General features: G+C 46.2%; 1 pseudogene; it reads right to left on the bottom strand.

The window, feature by feature from the left end:
* The window catches only part of LOC136384424 (uncharacterized), a 146516-nt pseudogene extending 135449 nt beyond the window's left edge, over positions 1-11067 (bottom strand).
* Positions 11068-18080: the final 7013 nt, after the last annotated feature.

Genomic DNA, 18080 nt, shown 5'->3' with positions numbered 1-18080 from the left:
CTCAGACCTCCCGTACCCTTCGGGTTGAGCCCCAAATCTCACATCTCACTGGCTAACAGTCAGCCTTCACTGTATAATCAAAACCATTTTTTTTGTTCAGAAGCTGCTCTTTATCTTGAAAAGATGGAGCAAGTTCAGCTTACATTTAGAAGAGAAATTCTGCTCCAAAGGGAGGGTGGCTTGACTTTCTAATCAGAAAGCTCGGGTCAAGCAAAAGGTGGATTGATTTCTCTACCTGCGCTGCCAAGGAGCATCGTGTAACTCAAGCTGGTTCCCTGGCTGGCTGGAAATGCAGAGGAGGAGAGAGGGAGGGGAGAGACACGGAGCTTCTAGATGCCCTGGGAATATCCTCAGAACATAACTAATTGAGCCAGGTTGGAACTGAGAATGAGTGTAGTTCCTCATAAGGCTCTCTGTCATCTCCCAAACTGCTTACTACATACAGTGACAACTAGTGGTCTCTTAAGATTTCTTGAGTGCCAACGCTGTGCCAGGTGCTGACATGCATTTACCCATTTGATTTGCACAGTGACTTTGTGCACTGTTAACCCTCCGCTTGGCATTCCACTGGTTCCCCATGAGTGGCCAGCAAGGGGACAGCTAGTTGTGGTGACTGTGGCAAGACACCGCTCAGGTTTCCTGCTGTGGGGACCGTCGCGGACTGCCGGCCCCTGCTGCTGCCTCTCTGGGTCCGCCACGGAGGTTGTGTCGAGCCACACTTCCTGCGGGCTGCTCCCAGCCAATGACTGAGCTCAGGGGGCCACAAAAGCCCATTTCGGGGAGATCTGAGGCTCTTCCCTTGGGCGACATGCTTCAAGGAGTCTCCGTCAGCCTGGCCACACCTTTCTTGAAACTGTGCTCCTGTCTGGGGCCTTTTCTACCCAGTCTTCCTTCCTTCCTTCCTTCCTTCCTTCCTTCCTTCCTTCCTTCCTTCCTTCCTTCCTTCCTTCCTTTTCTCCTTCACAGGGGCCAGACTGGCGTTGAGGTCTGAAGGACCCCCTTTCTCCATTGCTGGCCTGTCCCCATTAAATTCCTCCCACACCAAGTCCTGTCTTAGAGTCTGCTTCCCAGAGGATCCAAACGAATATACCAGTTACTGTAGCAACAACCATCACCATGGCTAACAATGGGCCCTAGACTTATTTTTTCAATTGTTCTAGGTCCAAAACAGCCTTGCCAGACAGCCTGCGTGTCCCAGGAGGAAGCAGGAGTTCCTTCCAATCTGGATCACTCTGTTTGGTGTTCCCACCCTGCTCCTTTATCCCAACTTTTTTGGCCTTCTCGGGCATCTGTGGTCATTTGCCTCCCTTCCCCTCCTGTGCCTTAAAGGCTGCTTCTAGCCTTGTTCCTGCTATTACCCTTTCTCCACATGAGGCCCCCCCCACCCCCTTCCTTATGTTAAAGGGACTCCTCACAGGACCCTGGCTCTATATTTCTCATGCTCTATTCTGTCCCTCTCTGATGGAGCCTCTCGCCAGCCTTTCCAAGTCAGGCTGGGATCTCTCTCCGCTTCTCAGGTTTGCAGAAGAAGTTCGGAGGAGTGGCTAGGACAGGCTTTGGAGCCACACTGAGTAGGCTCAGACCTCAGCTCCATGACACCAAAACCGCGTGATCTCGGCAAGTTACTTAACCTCGAGGGCTGAGCTTTAGTTTCTTTATCTGTAAAGTAAGGGTAACAGTGCTATCTCGTCTGTAGGATTCTGGTACGGATTCAATGAAGTATTCCATGCGAAGCACTTAGCTCACTGCCTAGCCTAGCACTACATCAGTGCTCACTGAACAGTAGCTATTCCTTGCGGTTAGAACTGCAATGTTATTATCCAACCAGCACCTCTAGGGATCAAAGATAGGCATCCAGATCACTATTTCCAAGAGTTACATAGCTTAATTTCCTTCTCAAAAAAAATCAGAGGGGTCGCTTCCTAAATGGAATGTTGACAAGGATCTCAGGATTTAGGATCAAATTCCCTTCCCTGGGATTTGGGGGTATAAGGGGGCGAATTTCTCTCCCGTTAAGTCCTGGGGAAATCTTGGCAATTGGAATGGAACATTCAGTTTTTGTTGCCGTGAAACTTCTCAAAGAGAGATTCTCTTTAGAGGAGAAGAAGGAGCTCACATTTTAATAGCCCTCTTTTGGGAAGAACTTGAAACATCTTTGTGGTCTCCCAAAGAGAACAAAAATGGCGTTCCCAGTCCCTCCTCTCTCTTGTCTTTTGGAGATGAAAGCCAGGTTCTTTACAAAGAAGCGTGTTTATTAAAGAGAGTCACTTTCACTGACCAGATTTGGGGGCGGGGTGGGGGGATGGCATTCATTCCTCGGGAAATTTGCTAAGCTTCCCAGGCAGAGAGCGTGTATGCTTGCCGATAAGACATAGAACGTTCTTTAGACTTGGCTGTTCCCCCTGGTTTTCTCGGACACGGTACCGCTTCATGTTGTAACCATTATTTCTTGTACCTTGCAGCCAATAAAATAATCACAGAGAGCTGATTCGGTCTCGGTCCTTAAGTCAGGAAAGCCTCCGTGCCATCGGAGATGGAGGGAAACACACTCCAGGTTTAATTTTGAGTGACATTGGACGAGAGCCCAGTTCGGGGCTCGTCTCAGAGCCATCCAGCTGTTCTTTAATCATGCATCCAGAAAGCCGTCACAAGTTTCTCCGGCTCATCTGTGCATTCTTGATCTTGCCTCTAACATTTTATTTCTAATTCCCCTGATGGCCTCAGTGAAAGTTCCCGGCAAAGATTGATTGCAGGGCATGACCCAAATTTGTAACTGGCCACAAAACGCTGTAAAACACAGTGCACCGAATACCTTCCAGCTGATTGTAAGTGATTTTCGAAAAAGATCTGGGTATGTTTTTCCTCTTTCCCCCCCTCTTTCACATAAAATATCTGAAAAGGGGAACTTTTTGCCAAGCTCTAAGTTTTGTACCATCGTCTGTAGAGCACGCTACATGACAGGAAGCACTGCCTGGGGTCGCTGGTGGTGGCTGCCTCCCCACCTGGCGGGTGTTTTTTTTTTGTTTTTTTGTTTTTGTTTATGCCTGGGCAGAACTATACACAGAGAATGGAGGCAGGGAGCAGGTATGGTGGCAAGGAAGGCTGGAGACACGAGTTCTAGAGAGCCTTGGGAGATTTCTTAGTCTCCCTAGTGGGTACTTCTCTCATTTGCAAAATGCAGGAAGCATCATCAAGCCACATCTCTGCAGAACCCCTGGGACTCTTTCCTGATGATCCACAAGAAAGGGTTTTTCTAGATCTGCAGAAGGGAATGAAGTTACTTGCAGGAAACTCCTCAATGTCAAACTTTTGCCCATTCATTTCTCTGATACCTTTGACACCTGCTACCTGCCACAAATACACAAGCATCACAAAGACTAATGAACAAAACATTATGGAGTGGAGTCTTGCAGAAGGAATTTGCTTTCCAATGGTGTCCTGTGTGCACTGGGCTGGTCAGTGAAGCAGTTCTCAGCTCACGCTGTGGAGGAGAATACAGCAGGTTGTATTTGCTCTAGGGTTCAGGCACAGCTGGGTCTGTTGGGAGGCTGGTGAGCTGTTTCCTCCCAAGGTCTATCTTATGAGGAACTAAGAAGCTGACTACTAGTTATCAGTTTGTCTTAAGAAAATGATAGTGAGAGCCCTGAGTTAGAGCCAATGGGTCAGTGCGGGGGAAAGGGCAGGGTTCTCTCATTCAGATAATCTTTTCATTTTCATTGATGCCTAAGGCATCAATAGCCTTGGTGCTAGGGCTTTAGCAGCATGGGAGACTGGGTCCCTGGTGACATTAGCATTGCCTCCAACAACAGCAGAGTCGGTGCGGACTCTGGTGCCTTCAGTGGGCTGCAGTGTTGGCACTGACACCCTCAAGGCAGATGCCATCAGGACCCATGACACCATCACGGGACTGTGAGTGTCAGAAGTCACAGTGGTGACAGCTACAGGAAGCAGGGTGGTCTAAAAGGACCACGAGCTGACTTATTGTGATGTGGACTAGGGCGGGAGCATAGTGAAGCTGTCACTCTATCCTGTGGCAACAGGGAGCCATGGAGAGATTTTTGAAAGAGGGACTCTTGGTCAAAATTGCCCTTCAGAATGATGCTCTGGCGTTGTATACACAGAGGGGCTAGGGGAGGCTGAAGGCAGGGAGACCCACTGGGAGGCTGTTTGCAACAGCCCACTTCAGAGTCATACCACAGGCCTGGACAAGACTGAGGTTTACAGGGAGCGTGTAAAAACTTGAGTGGATACCACATCCGGCTGAAGGGATGTCTCACTGAACCCTTAAAGAGTGTTTTTATACCAAGCATGAGACCCACGCTCTTTGGGCGTGTGTTCACACAGCCGATGAAATAAACCAGCACCAACAGGATAGTCACCAAAATTGAGCCTAGGCCATTTCCTGCACCTAGGTGCCAAGCTGCCTGCCCTTTGGGGCCTCTTTAGCTTAGAAGGAATGAAGGATGGGGCAGAGACGGCCTGTGATCAGTGGGTAGCGGGGTGCTCTGGTCTCTTGGGAATCACTGGGGCCTTCTTTGTTTGAGGTGAGACCAGATCCAGTCTGGCAGTCAGGGATCCAGCTTCCACGGCAACATCATCTTCCCTTCTACTGGGTCCCTCCATCAACGGAGACTCAACAAAGGGCGGGTTTGGTTTGAGCTGCTTTCTCTGGATGCAGAAGCTTAGAATCATGTCGTAAGTATTGACACAATCCAAGCTATCTAATTTCTCTTTACCTCTTTTAATTTGGGACAAAGCATTGTTTTTCTGGCAGCTAGACAGATGGAAAATGGACCAAAAAAAAAAATCTAGTTTAGTAGAGAGTTCTGGGCAGCAGGCAGGAAGCCAGGAGCCCTGAGTTTTGTTCTTGGTTTTTCCACTGACTAGGTACCTTGACTTGAATCTCAGTTTGCTCATCTGTATAACAGGAATCGTGGGCTTGGTGATAGAGTAGACCTCTTCCTGCTCAAAATCCCTGAGTTTTAACTCTAAGAGAGGCTTGTGGTTAAGGAGAGATGACTTGACCACTTCAGATCTCTTCAGTGAGAAAATATGAGTAGAGGTTATGAGATTAGGTTCTGGGTTTGGAACTTGAGTCTATAACAGACTGGTTGTGGCCTTGGGAAAGTTCCTTAACCTGTTTGAGTTTTAGTGTCCTATTCTGTCAAATAGGGCCCCAACTACCTACACTGGGATTTAGGAAGCCCTTTGAGCACCGGGCGTGACACGCAGAAAGCCCTTAAGCAATGATGGTACTTGGCATCGCTGGTAGCGTTGAATGTAATCCATTCAGTTCAGAGCACTGGCTTCCTGATGCCCAATCCTGGATCTGGAGGGGATACCAGCACCCGACCGCCATGTCCTGCCCTTCCCTGGTGGTGGTGTGTCATTACCTGTGGGCCAGTCCTTTCTGTCCTCGCAGGTTGAGGCTCCTCAAGGGGAATTTGCAGCATTCTCAGGTGGGAAGAGAAATATGATTTTGCTTTTTTATATGAAAAAAACAGGACGTGCACTCTATACAATCAGGAAATAGAAAAGAAGCAAAAACAAAGAGCTGAAGAAAGCACATGCCTACTACGGTAGGCCAGATAGTATCCCCATCCTCCCAAAACATGCATATGTCTGCATCTCTGGAAGCTGGGAATATGTTGCCTTACCCAGTAAAAGGGACTTTGCAAATATGAGTAAGTTAAGAATCTTTAGATGGGGAGATTATCCTGGCTTATCTGGTGGGCTAAGTGTAATCAAGAGGGTCACTGTAAGAGGGTGGCAGAAAGGTTGGAGCCAGTGATGATGGAGGCAGAGGAGCAAAAACAGATGTGGCAGTGGAGCAGAGAGTGGAGTGATGCAGGGCCATGAGCCAAGGAATGCAGGTGCCCTCAGCAGCTGTCAACAGCAAGAGCACGGGTTCTCCTCTAGAATTTCTGGAAGGAAGTTCTGATTTTATCTCAGAGGAACTGTTTTTTGACTTAGAGAATTATAAGATAATAAATGTGTGTTTTTGTAAGCCATTGTGTGGCAATTTGATACATGCCTCCTCTCCCCAGATCACCCATGTGATTTAGTATACATGTGCATAACCTTCCAGACATTCTCTCTCTCTCTCTCTCTCTCTCTCTCTCTCTCTCTCACACACACACACACACACACACACACACTTTTTTAAAAATTTTATTTTAACCATCATGAAATCATATTATATGCCCTCTTTTGTAATCTGCCTTTTTTTATGTCAACAATCTCTACTTTTCCGTATTAGTAAATTTTCATCTGTTCTAAAAGCCAGGCCATGTTTAAATGATCCCAAATCTCCCAATATAGGCACAGTCCAAACCTCTGTTGGAACCAGTATTGCACATCGCATTTAGTTGCTATGGTTTTCAAAGTTATTTAACCAAGTATGTCCTCTTTTTAGGCTACTGATTTGTTGAGAAGTTCCAGCCAGATGTTCCATGGAGTGCTCTATGGTCTAGCTTTATCCAGTTGTTTTCTTGTGGTGGTATTTAGTTTGTTCCTCTATCCCCTGTGTTTCTTGTAAACTGGATGTTACATCTTCAGTGACACATGTTGGGGTAAAATACAGCGTAAGTGATGCTATGTAGTTGATATTGCATCACACAATTTCTAGTTGATCTACTAAACCATTTGCTTTTTTTCTAAGGGCTATTTCTAGGACCAGAACACCAGGGGCTACGTGGGTCTCAGAGACATCAGCAGAAGAGTGATTCACTTGTATTCTATGGGATCTAATTGTTATTAAGGAATACCACTTCCAGGAACTACTTAAATCCAAGGCAACTCATTTGCCAGCCTAATGGAGCAGAGCCCAAATCAACCCCAAGGGAGGGCCTAGCACAGGAAATGCAAACCTGCAGACCACGTTCAAACTCATAAATTACTGCGAATAAACTTGAGGAAAACAAGCAGGTTCAATTTCAACAGATTTTTCCCAGCTAGGTGTACTAGCATCGGACTGTTTAGACATCATTAAAATACATTACACCCAATATGTTTGCCCACAGTCATCTATATTACCTGGGCAGGTCATTCATCAGCTTGTCAATTTTAATGGATTCTATGTATAAGTAACACTCTAACATGCAGAGAACTTTTAAGGAGAAACTCGTAGTACCAGCATATTAGAAAAATGCAAATTACCCAAAGCCTGATTTGAGGAGACCATTCCAACCCAAATGGAATGAAGAACAACAATATTTCCTGCCCACACCACTATTTCTATTTTAAACTGTTATTATTCTTACCACCACCAACAATAAAAATATCATAAAGGGTTTATAGACAAGACATTTTTAGGCAACGATTCTGAAATTGGCGTGAAACCTTTGGCCCATGGTGGAACTATTGCGTTTTGCATGTGTGTGTGTGCACTTTGTGTGCGTGCACTTCTGTGCATGTGCACTTCTGTGCGTGTGCACTTCCTTGCATCCTATCCAGAGATTTCTCTCGCATAATTAAATGTATTGATGACATCACGGGAACTCAGCCAACCTTTGGGTTTCTGTCACTTTCAGGAGATGCAGACGCTAATTCGAGTTTTCCAACGTCTGACCAAATGTGAGAGGCTCTCTCCACAGGCATATAGTATTTCGAGGGTCATTATAATGCGTAACGAGAAACTCTTTGTGCGTAGCCTGCTCACCTGCTCTCTCTCACTCTTTCCTCCATCCTAAAAGCCTAAAATTTAGATGGGTCCTAATGAGAAACTTAGAGCACCAAAAAAAATAAAACAAACACACTTTGGGAAGAATCCAAAAAATAATCATGCTATGCATTTTACCATTTGGGATAAAAAGGAATAAAAGGAAAAACTTTGGAAATTAAAGATGTGAGCAGACCTGGCTGGTTGGGTCAGTGGTAGAGCATTGGCCTGTCGTGCAGGAGTCCCGGGTTCGATTCCCAGCCAGGGCACACAGGAGAAGTGCCCATCTGCTTCTCCACCCCTCCCCCTCTCCTTCCTCTCTGTCTCTCTCTTCCCCTCCCACAGTCAAGGCTCCATTGGAGCAAAGATGGCCCGGGCGCTGAGGATGGCTCTGTGGCCTCTGCCTCAGGTGCTAGAATGGCTCTGGATGCAACAGAGCGATGCCCCGGATGGGCAGAGCATCGCCCCCTGGTGGGTATGCCGGGTGGATCCCGGTCGGGCGCATGCGGGAGTCTGTCTGACTGCCTCCCTCCCTGTTTCCAGCTTCGGGGGGGGGGGGGAAAGATGTGAGCAGAATAACTGAAGAATGCTAGATAGATTTTTTTTTTTTAAAGAAGCTTTCTAAAAGACATCGGAAGGCAGCGTATTCTTGAAATTACTGCACCGCTCTTTCACGCGAATTAAAGATGGGGTGAGTCTATGAATGGAATCACTTGCTTAATGGGAACACCAGATGCCCACGTCAAGGAAATGTTAGAAAGCTAAACCCTTGTAAAATTTTATATATTATCCCTTTCACCAAAATATGAAAAACAGATTAGAAGGGGGAAGCAAAAGTTCTTCTATAAATAAATTTGAAGAAACACTGGACCAAAAGGAGACACTTGTTTAAATACAATGTCCGGGGAAGAAAAATCCTCAAATAAACAAGAATCCCCACTTTCGACAGAGCAGAAAAAACATTGTGTGTCGCTGGGCTCTAAAGCAGAACTGTCTTTCTCCTGCCCTGGGAGAATGCCTTCTGAACCCAGCCTTCCCCGGCCATCACGTTTGTTAGCAATAATAAATAAAAGCTGGGGATCTGGATTCTTTTTGTTTCTGAAGATATGGAGACATTATAAAGACGCTTTTATAATCAAGTCTCTATTGAAATCTCTAGTATTTTATGTGTGGCCTAGATCCTTGAATTACTTGTTGCTTTTCCTAGCCTGCTCTCTCTCCCCTCCTGCCCCTACTTCTTTCAATGCATCTTGGATTCTCGCCACTCTGAAATCATAAACAATTTGCCATTTGCAGGGTTGTCATTGAACTATGTGAGGAAAATGCTCCTGTAGGCTAGAGGTCCGTTAGAGACCTCGCTGAAAACCCGAGCCTATTGTACCCACCAGCGGGGAATCTCTGCGAAAAGGGAGAAAATACACTAATTCACACTTGATGGTTTCAAAAGAATTACAACTTTATGTCCTTGGAAAAAACCAAAAGAACACAACAACAGAAACATGAGGTTTCTCTTAGACTCAGTGATGTTCATAGGGGACATGAAACAATTTGAACCTGAAACACTGGGTAGGAAAGTTGGTAGGGAGGATTTCTGCTCTGGATACTTGCTAGTTTGGATTTAGACGTTTGTAAGCTCTTTCTTCTTGGGCAAGCCATTTGACCACTTGAAGAGTCAGTTTCCTCATTGGCTCATTGGTAAAGGGAATGACATGCCTGTCCCTTTAAGCCAGCCCTTGCATGGAGCTTGGCCTGGGACCTGAGGACTATTCCAGAAACTTCTACTCCCACCCCTTGCTTGTTCTTCGCTGGCTTTTGGGTTGGTCCCATGTAAACAGAATCTAGAACTCTTGACTGTGATCCCACCTTGGTCCTACCTGGGCTCTTTGGAGGGGCGTTCCCCGAAGCTCTCCCGGGTGTCCGCACCTTGGCCCACGGTTTTGTCCTGTAACTCACTTTGGCTCGCATCTTGAACCTCAGCCTCTCCAATTACATCAAGTTGGAACTCTCCACACAGCTGGCACCAGCACTGCCTTCTCACTCTGACTCTACTACTGGGCAAATTCCAGCCGGTGGGGAAGGTGGCTTAGTAATATCAGCTAACATTTACTGGGTCCTGACTAGCACTTTATTACCCCTATAAAGCTCTGTGAGGCAGGGTATTGTTACCTTCGGGAGAGGAAAACTGGCAGAGAGATGTCAACTAACCTTCCCAAGATCACAGAGCTCCCAGGGCGGAGGCGGGATTTGAACTTAGGTCAGGAGTTCTGTAAAGGGTCAGATATAAAATATTTGAGGTCGGGTGGGCTAAATGGTCTCTGCCACAGCTACTGAACTTCGCCGGGGCGGTGTGAAGACAGGCACGGGCAATACGTGAGCACATGAACAGGGCTGTGTTCCGATAAAACTTCCCCAACGTTAATATTTGAATGTCATATCGTTTTCATTGTCACAATGTATTATCCTTTGATTTTAAAACCATTTAAAACGACAAACATCATTCTTAGTTCACCAATATGCAAAACCAGGTGTTGGGCCTGACTCGGTCCATGGGTAGCAGTTTGCTGACCCCTGACCTAGGTTGTTATTTCTAGAGCTACTGGCCTTCACTGTGATCATCCATGATAGTACCTTTATCATCCCTTTTTGCAGATGAGGAAACTGAGGAAGTAGGGGGTGAGTGGAGCCCAGGCAGTGCAAGTCCAGTGCTTGGACTTCACCCCTAAGTAGTGACAAGGGGACTACGTAAGTTGGAGTTGTTTGCCTCCTTCCTGGTATAAACATGAGGGTCAGATAATACCACGCACCTGACTTACACTGAAAAAGGCCGTCAGGAGGTTTTGTAATGTGTGCAAGCTCTTACGAGCTGTTCAATATAAACAACTGAGATTAGGCTATTGTCTAAAAACGAACCCTCTAGTGGGCAGTGTGTTAATACCTTATACTCATTTTACAAGTGTGTATTGCCTTATTCGTGCCAAGTATACTGGGTACCAGTATATTAGGATAGAGGTGACAGCACTTAGTCTAGTGGGGAAACAGACATGTCCCCAAATTATCAGCAGCTGAAGGGTTAAGTGCCGCCATGAATGGGGTACAGATGGTAGAACCATGGCCTTATCCTGGGGCACAAGGGCAGGTGTGCTGAGGACCACCATGTACACTGAGGGTTTTAAGGTAAAGGGAGAAGAGGCTAACAGGCTGAGGGGACAGCGCGTGTGAAGACACTGAGGTATGGAGGTCAGGGTGGCTGTCATGTCGGGGTCTGGGGGTGGGTGGTAGAAGTGGGGCCAGGAGGAAGGTGGGACCAGCTTAATGAGGGCTTTGTAGTCTATGCTGAAGCCCCGGGCTTGCTTCCCGGGACCCAGCTCCTCAAACTGCGAGGGGCCCAAGGGAGTGCCCAGAGCCATCGGATGAAGAGGAGGCGGCTCTGGGCACATCAATGGTACTCAAAAAATTTCAGAGAAAAGTCACTTTTTAAATTTAAAACAAAACAGCAAAGATATATTGAGTGGAATAAAAAAGGCCATATTAAAATTTAAGATGATGTGTGAGGTTTTAAAGAAATTCAAAGTTGACCACTATGGGTGCCAACCCACACCTCCCTAACTTTCCTATCAGAGAGAAAGAAGAAAGTTTTTTTTTTTTTTTTTTTAAAGGAAATTTTTTTTTTTTTTTTTGTATTTTTCTGAAGCTGGAAATGGGGAGAGACAGTCAGACAGACTCCCGCATGTGCCCAACCGGGATCCACCCGGCACGCCCACCAGGGGCAACGCTCTGCCCACCAGGGGGCGATGCTCTGCCCCTCCGGGGCGTTGCTCTGCTGCGACCAGAGCCACTCTAGCGCCTGGGGCAGAGGCCAAGGAGCCATCCCCAGCGCCCGGGCCATCTTTGCTCCAATGGAGCCTCGATTGCGGGAGGGGAAGAGAGAGACAGAGAGGAAGGAGGGGGGGCGGGGGGTGGAGAAGCAAATGGGCGCTTCTCCTATGTGCCCTGGCCGGGAATCAAACCCGGGTCCCCCGCGCGCCAGGCCGATGCTCTACCGCTGAGCCAACCGGCCAGGAAGAAGGAAGTTTTGAGAGACTAGTTATAACGGAGTAAAGTTGTTAAACAGTTCAGTGACATGATTGGATTTGTTTTTGTAGAATGGGCCTGCTCGTGATGGCTAGGAGGAGAGATAGGGAGGAAGACATTAAGACATCTGGAGATGAGTTAGAAAGTTACTGCAGTGACTTGGGAAGGGGACGGTGCAGTTTAATAGCCTAGTCCAGAGGGAGTTGGATTTTGTTGTTAAATGTCTACCCCTATTCCATTGAGAAACAATGGGAAGAAAAACGAGCACTTACTTGCTTTGGAGTCAAATGACCAAGATTTGAACCCCCGATTTTGAATAGCTGTGTGACCTTGGGAAAGCACTCAGTCTCTCTGAATTTCACTTTTATCCATCTCGCCAATGAAGAAAGCTATACCTGTCTTGCCTGCCTCTAAGCATCTTTGTTTGGATCATCTGAGACAACACCTACGAGAGGTTTGTGAAGGGATTGAGCATTGTGGGTTTCAAGGGAACAAAAGGCCAGAGCTATTTCTGCGTGGCGACCTCTCCAAGAACAGGCAATTGCTACTTTTTTTTCTCCTTCTTCAGCTGTTGGAGCTGTGGATCAATTGCAACCAGGCTAACCAAACAAACAACAAAAAAAAGGTAGTCATACATGATCAGCAAAATGGTCCAAATGATGTCATCCATCAAGATGGACATCGCAATTTGCCAACTATTTTCTCATAAATCAAGCCGTGGTCCCTCAAGGAAGAGGGGCAGGGCTCGGGGAGCCAGCATGGCAGTGCTTATCGGGAGACCAGACGCGGGGAAGCGCTCCCTTAAGGATACAGTAATTATTTTCACTCGATGGGAAATCAAGAGAGGCACGATGGGAGGGAGAGCTGGAGAGTGTCTGCCTCACTTCATTACTACTCCCCAGGCAAGGGACACAACATATGCTTTTCATTGGGAAGCCAATAATTTTGAATCGTGGGACAGGTGAAAACTTAAATGACATTTGCAAACCTTGATTTATTTCTCTGCTTAACTCCGGAACATGCTTTAGACTCAGCTCTGTAAGTTTCCAAAGATTAGTGGTCAATGTCAAGAATTTTCAATGACATATTCAAGTGTTTCCTGTCCCTATCAGTTAATTAAATAGTTTCAGTACTAATCTCTTCTTATTGAAATGGTTCCCTTTCTTTCGGTTATGGGCTTGGAAAACAGCGATATGAAGTATGTGCTTTATTGAAAACAAAATAACAAAAATAAAAAAGAATACCTTTTCCCCCACGTGCTATTTAACTTGCTGGAAATCTCATTAAAAGTTATTTATGAGCTGTTAGGGATCCCATAAGGATTACACCTAATTCAGTCTGTAAAGCTTTTGAGTTCCTTTTACATGAAGGACCTCCTTTCCCATTATTCTACTTTGGTTTGCACCCAAATAAATACTGGAGATCAACTTCTTGGCAGAAGAGGGCTCCTTGGTCCCTAACCTCACCAGCGTCACTCATGTGACTCAGGCAAAGTCTATACCTTCCTTCCTTATCTGCCAGACCCTCTCTGCTATGACCAGGGTAATCAAACTGGGGCAAACCTGTGGCCATTGGCACATTATTATTTGTGTCCCTCTGTGCATCGTAGTGAAGATGGAAGGCCATGGGTATCATTTACATTCGGGGGGCTTGTGGGCTCTGCACCTCTCTGTGCAGTTAGTCCTGACCGATTCTCCTATTTTTTCCTCCTCCTCCTCCCCCAATTCCCTCTGAAATAAGAAAACCGAATTTGATCAGAATGAGTAATTTTCCAGTTCTTTTATAGGACCTGAATGCTCGTTATTTTGCTGCTTCTCAGACCTGGTTCTCAGGCATCTGCTCCTCAGTTCACCAAAGACTGAAATACCAATTTAGGCACCTTTCTAGGCTCTTTAGTGAAACAGCCCAAATGGAGATGCATTTGTCTGCCGAAGACTCTTCCTTGTGTTTGTATTTCTAAGACACGAGGAAGAATGTGATCATTCAAGTAGCCCAATATTCAAAATGGGATTTTGGCAGTTAGAAATTGGTATAATAATTGAGTAGTAATAACCATCAGTTGCACCATTTTCTCATGTTACGATTACTGAGTTAGCTATTACTGTTACCAGGGCTCCTGCTAGTCCACCAGAAGTCTGGGCCATGGCTGCTCATTTCTCCCCAGGGGTCAGCTCTCGACAGTCTCCTTATCTGTGGTTTCACTTTTCATGGTTTCAGTTTTTAGAGGGTTACCGGGGTCCAAAAATATTAAATGGAAAAATTCCAGAAGTAATCAATTCATAAGTTTAAATTGCGTGTCATTCTGAAGAGCGTATTGAAATCTCACACTGCCCCTCTCTGTCCTACCCGGGACGTGGATCACCCCTTTGTCCAGTGTATCTGCACTGTTTGGACACACTACCTGCCTTTTCGTCACTTAGTAACCATCCAGGTTATCAGGTAGATTTTCTTTGATCAAGTAACCCTTGTGAGCAAGGAACCCTGATTTTACTTAACAACGGCCCCAGAGGGCAAAGGTTGTGATGGATGCTGGCGATTTGGATTTGCCAAAAAGAAGCCTTCAAGTGTTTTCTTTGATTGAAAAGGTGAACGTTCTCAATTTAATAAGGAAAGAACAAAAGTCGTATGCTGGGTTTGCTAAGCTCTGTGGTAAGAACAAGTCTCCTATCCCTTCTATCCGTGAATTGTAATGAAGGAAAAAGCAATCTGTGCTCCTTTAGATCCTTTTTCTGACGCATCTTCGGAAGGTCAGTAGCGGCCTGAGGCGATGCCCGATGCCTGCGTCACTGACCTCACTCCACCTCGTCCCCTAGCACCTTATCTTACATAATCACAGGACGGGATGTGCAGGACAGTGAGATATTTTGAGAAAGAGAAACCACATTCACGTAACTTTTATTATAATATATTATTATAATTGTTCGACTTTATTATTTGTTACCATTATTAGTCTCTTGCTGTACTTAATTTAGTAATTAAACTTTGTTGTAGGTATTTATGTCTAGGAAAAGAACCTAGAATATATAGGGTTCAGTAGTATCTGCTGTTTCAGGTGTCCGCTGGGCATCTCGGGCTGTATCCTTATGGCTAAGGGTGACTACAGTCCTCCTTGTACAAGGCACCAGTAATATGCCAAGTCCGTGCTGAGCCATCTGGCCAGATGGCACATAGGCCTGGAATGTTCTGACCACCTTGGAAATAGCTGACAAAGGTGTCTTCACTTATAACATCTTACCTTCCTGGATCTCAAAGCATTTGTGGCTATATGTGACCTCAACCATAGCCTACCTACACTTCTCCATTTGGGCAAGAGTTGGTCCTTCCAAAAGCAGTCCATCAAGGCAATGGCTGCATATTTTGAGAGAGAGTATATTCCTCCTTAATTTCAGCCATCTGGAGAATTTTAACTCTCTAGATTTATTCTTTATAGAATTCTAAAGAAGAGATCAGTGTTATTTTTTAAGAGTCATTTAAATACCCTGAGTACATTATAAGTCCCCAAACAGAAATTGCTTCTTGGGCTAGACCAGGGAAAACCACATGGGTTGTTTTTGTGTTTAGTCTAGTACAGTGATTCTCAACTCTGGCTGCACCTAAAACAGTGATGTTTGGATACAGACTCCCTTTGCCTTTCCCTGCCTCCAACATTGTTATTCCTTCTTTTGTTTTGTTTGTCTTTGTCTGTGGGATTCCCAGGTAATTTCAGTGGCAGCTGGGCTTAAGAAACATCAGCCTGAGTTTCATGATAAAGACAGGCTTGTTACTATGGTGAGACCCTCCTGGAACTCGTGGTGCTCTGTCCCTGCTAAATTACAGCAGAATGATCCTACAGGGCTCTGACTTACTCCTTGACCCCAAACACAGACTTAAGAGTTGTTACCTACCCACACCTAATTATTATTCCCTCCGCTTGACAGCAGAGATAACTGCGGCATAGAGACTTGTGTGTTATGGGTTGAATTGTGTCCACTCGCAAATGAAGCTGAGGTCCTAACTGTTGGTACTTGTTGTGAATGTGACCTAATGGATGTAGGGTCTTTGTAGATGCTCAAGCTAAGGTGAGGTCATTAGGGTGAGCCTTCACCCAATATCATTGTGTCCTTATAAAAAGAGTAAATTTGAACATAGACACACACACAAGGAGAAAGCCACGTGAAGATAAAAGCGGAGATGGCAAGGGTGATGCTCCTACAAGTCAAGAAATAACAGATATTGTCAGCGAAGCACCAGCAGCCAAGAGAGGCCGAAAACAGAATCCCTCTCACGGCCCTGAGAAGGAACCCACTCTGCCGCCACCTTGATCTTGGACTTCTGGCCTCCAGAATTGTGAGATAACACATCTCTGTTGTTTAAGTCACTCTGTGGTACTTTGTGGCAGCCCTAGGGAACGAATAGACCTAGTGAGTCCATTCCACCCGCCTTAAACTCCAGGCAGACGAGGTTGACTGAGACCAGGCCTTGGCTCTGACTGCAGAAAGTCGAGAGTGACTCAGGTATCTAATTAGCTCAAGTAGTCTGCGCAGTGAGGACTCCGAGCACTGGGAAAATAACTGGTTCTGCCTGGCACTGCTGGTAAAGGCTTCTCGAAGGCGGTGAAGTATCTAACCCGAGCTTGGGAGGAGCAGTGTTCTTTTTGACAAGAGTGAGGGGAAGCAAAGGATATGGAAACAGAGATGGTCCAAAGCGAGGGGTTGCCTCAGTAGTGAGTCTGATAGAGGGCACGAAGGACCAGCCTGTGTGCGTGTGCGTGTGCGCGTGCGCACATGCATGCACTTGGCCTGGGGCGTCGGGCCAGACTGACAGTAATAAAAATAACAGTGACCATTCATAGAGAGCACACTCTGAATGAGGCACTGTCCTAAGTTGTACTAAATCGTATTCAGTCCTAGGATTGACCCAATGGACTGAGGTTATTATCACCCACGTTTTACAGATAAGAGGACTAGGCTCCGACAGTTGGATCAGAGTCCCACAGTCAGATTCCACAGGGCCACCACTATGTACGTCGCTCGGCAGTTTGTACTTGGGGGGCTAGCCCTTTGGTAGGGGGATGTGGATAAAAACGGAGAGATGAAGATAGTCTTACAGCAAATGCACATCTTTGATGGGGGGCTGGAGTGACCCCGAGGGTCCATCCACGTGTGGGTACAAGGCTGCCCCCTGGCTGTTCACAGTTCCAGCCCCCCTCCCGGGGGTGACGGATAAGCCGGGGTGATCCGCACGGAGCGGGCTGCGCTCTCAGGTTAAATCCAGCTTTGTTCTTGGACTCCAGTATTAGAGGGGAAAGCGGAGAAGGGAAGGGAAGGAAACATAAAAAGTTTCAGCATATGAGTAGCATTTGCAATGTAATCTATGTGTTCTGAGCCAAGTTACTGTACACGCTCTGGGGAGAATTACAAATAAATGACGAAACGTTTTGAAACATGGCTTATACCTAATTAATCATGGAACTTAAAGAACAAAGAACGCGTTTCTTCAAAGTTTTCAGTGTTTTCTCTATTAAGTGGAGCGGGTGGGGGAGGGGCGTCTCCATGCCCTGTAATGGATACACTGTGCACTTCATTTGGGGAAAAGAAGCCCTTAATCTTCCTTGGCCTCCTGCAACCTCTGAATCCTTACATCTCTAAATACTTTATGTCGAGCATTTTCATATTAAAGGAACTGAAAGTTTCCAGATCATGAAATATTCCTCAGCTTTTTGTCTCTTGATCCCTCAGCCCAAACAATACCGGTTTTGAGCTTATGAGATCATCAGGCATTTCTTAAGTACCCGTGATATTGTGTCCTCAGATTCCCGTGTCCTTTCAGGCGCCGCCACCACCCAGAGACATCTGCGGGCATGTTCTGCTTTGAAGGCAGAGCTCTGAGGCCCAGGGTTTGTGCCACGTCTCTGTTATTTCACACGCTCTTAACCTCTGCATCTTGACATGCCCCGTTTGTGTGACGAGGACAGTAATAGCTATCTCACTGATTTATTTTGACTGTTAAGTAAAATAATGCCACCAAAGCACTTAGCCTAGTGCCTAGAACACGACCGCCCAATAATGAAGTGTGCAACTGAAACTTCCAGATACTTTTTCATTTTCTTTCTATGCATGAACTTGGCCAAGTCGCCATGTTGCTTCTTCCAGCCAAGGCACTCCTTCAAAGCTCTATCTCACAGTGACAGATACGACCTTGCACTTGGTAGCCGGCGCTCACGGCTCCTGTGGGAAGCCTTCCTTCGGCTCTTTCCCCTGCAGTTTTTCCATCGTCACCCCCTGAGTTCGTATGACACCACTTAATGGGGATTGGAGATGCGTGGGTTTTCGTTCCAAACAAGCTCACATGTACTCTAAGTGGCTTTGGA

Source organism: Saccopteryx leptura, chromosome 13 (genome assembly GCF_036850995.1).
Source record: "Saccopteryx leptura isolate mSacLep1 chromosome 13, mSacLep1_pri_phased_curated, whole genome shotgun sequence".
Taxonomy (NCBI): domain Eukaryota; kingdom Metazoa; phylum Chordata; class Mammalia; order Chiroptera; family Emballonuridae; genus Saccopteryx; species Saccopteryx leptura.
This window is presented reverse-complemented; position numbering and strand designations above follow the sequence as displayed.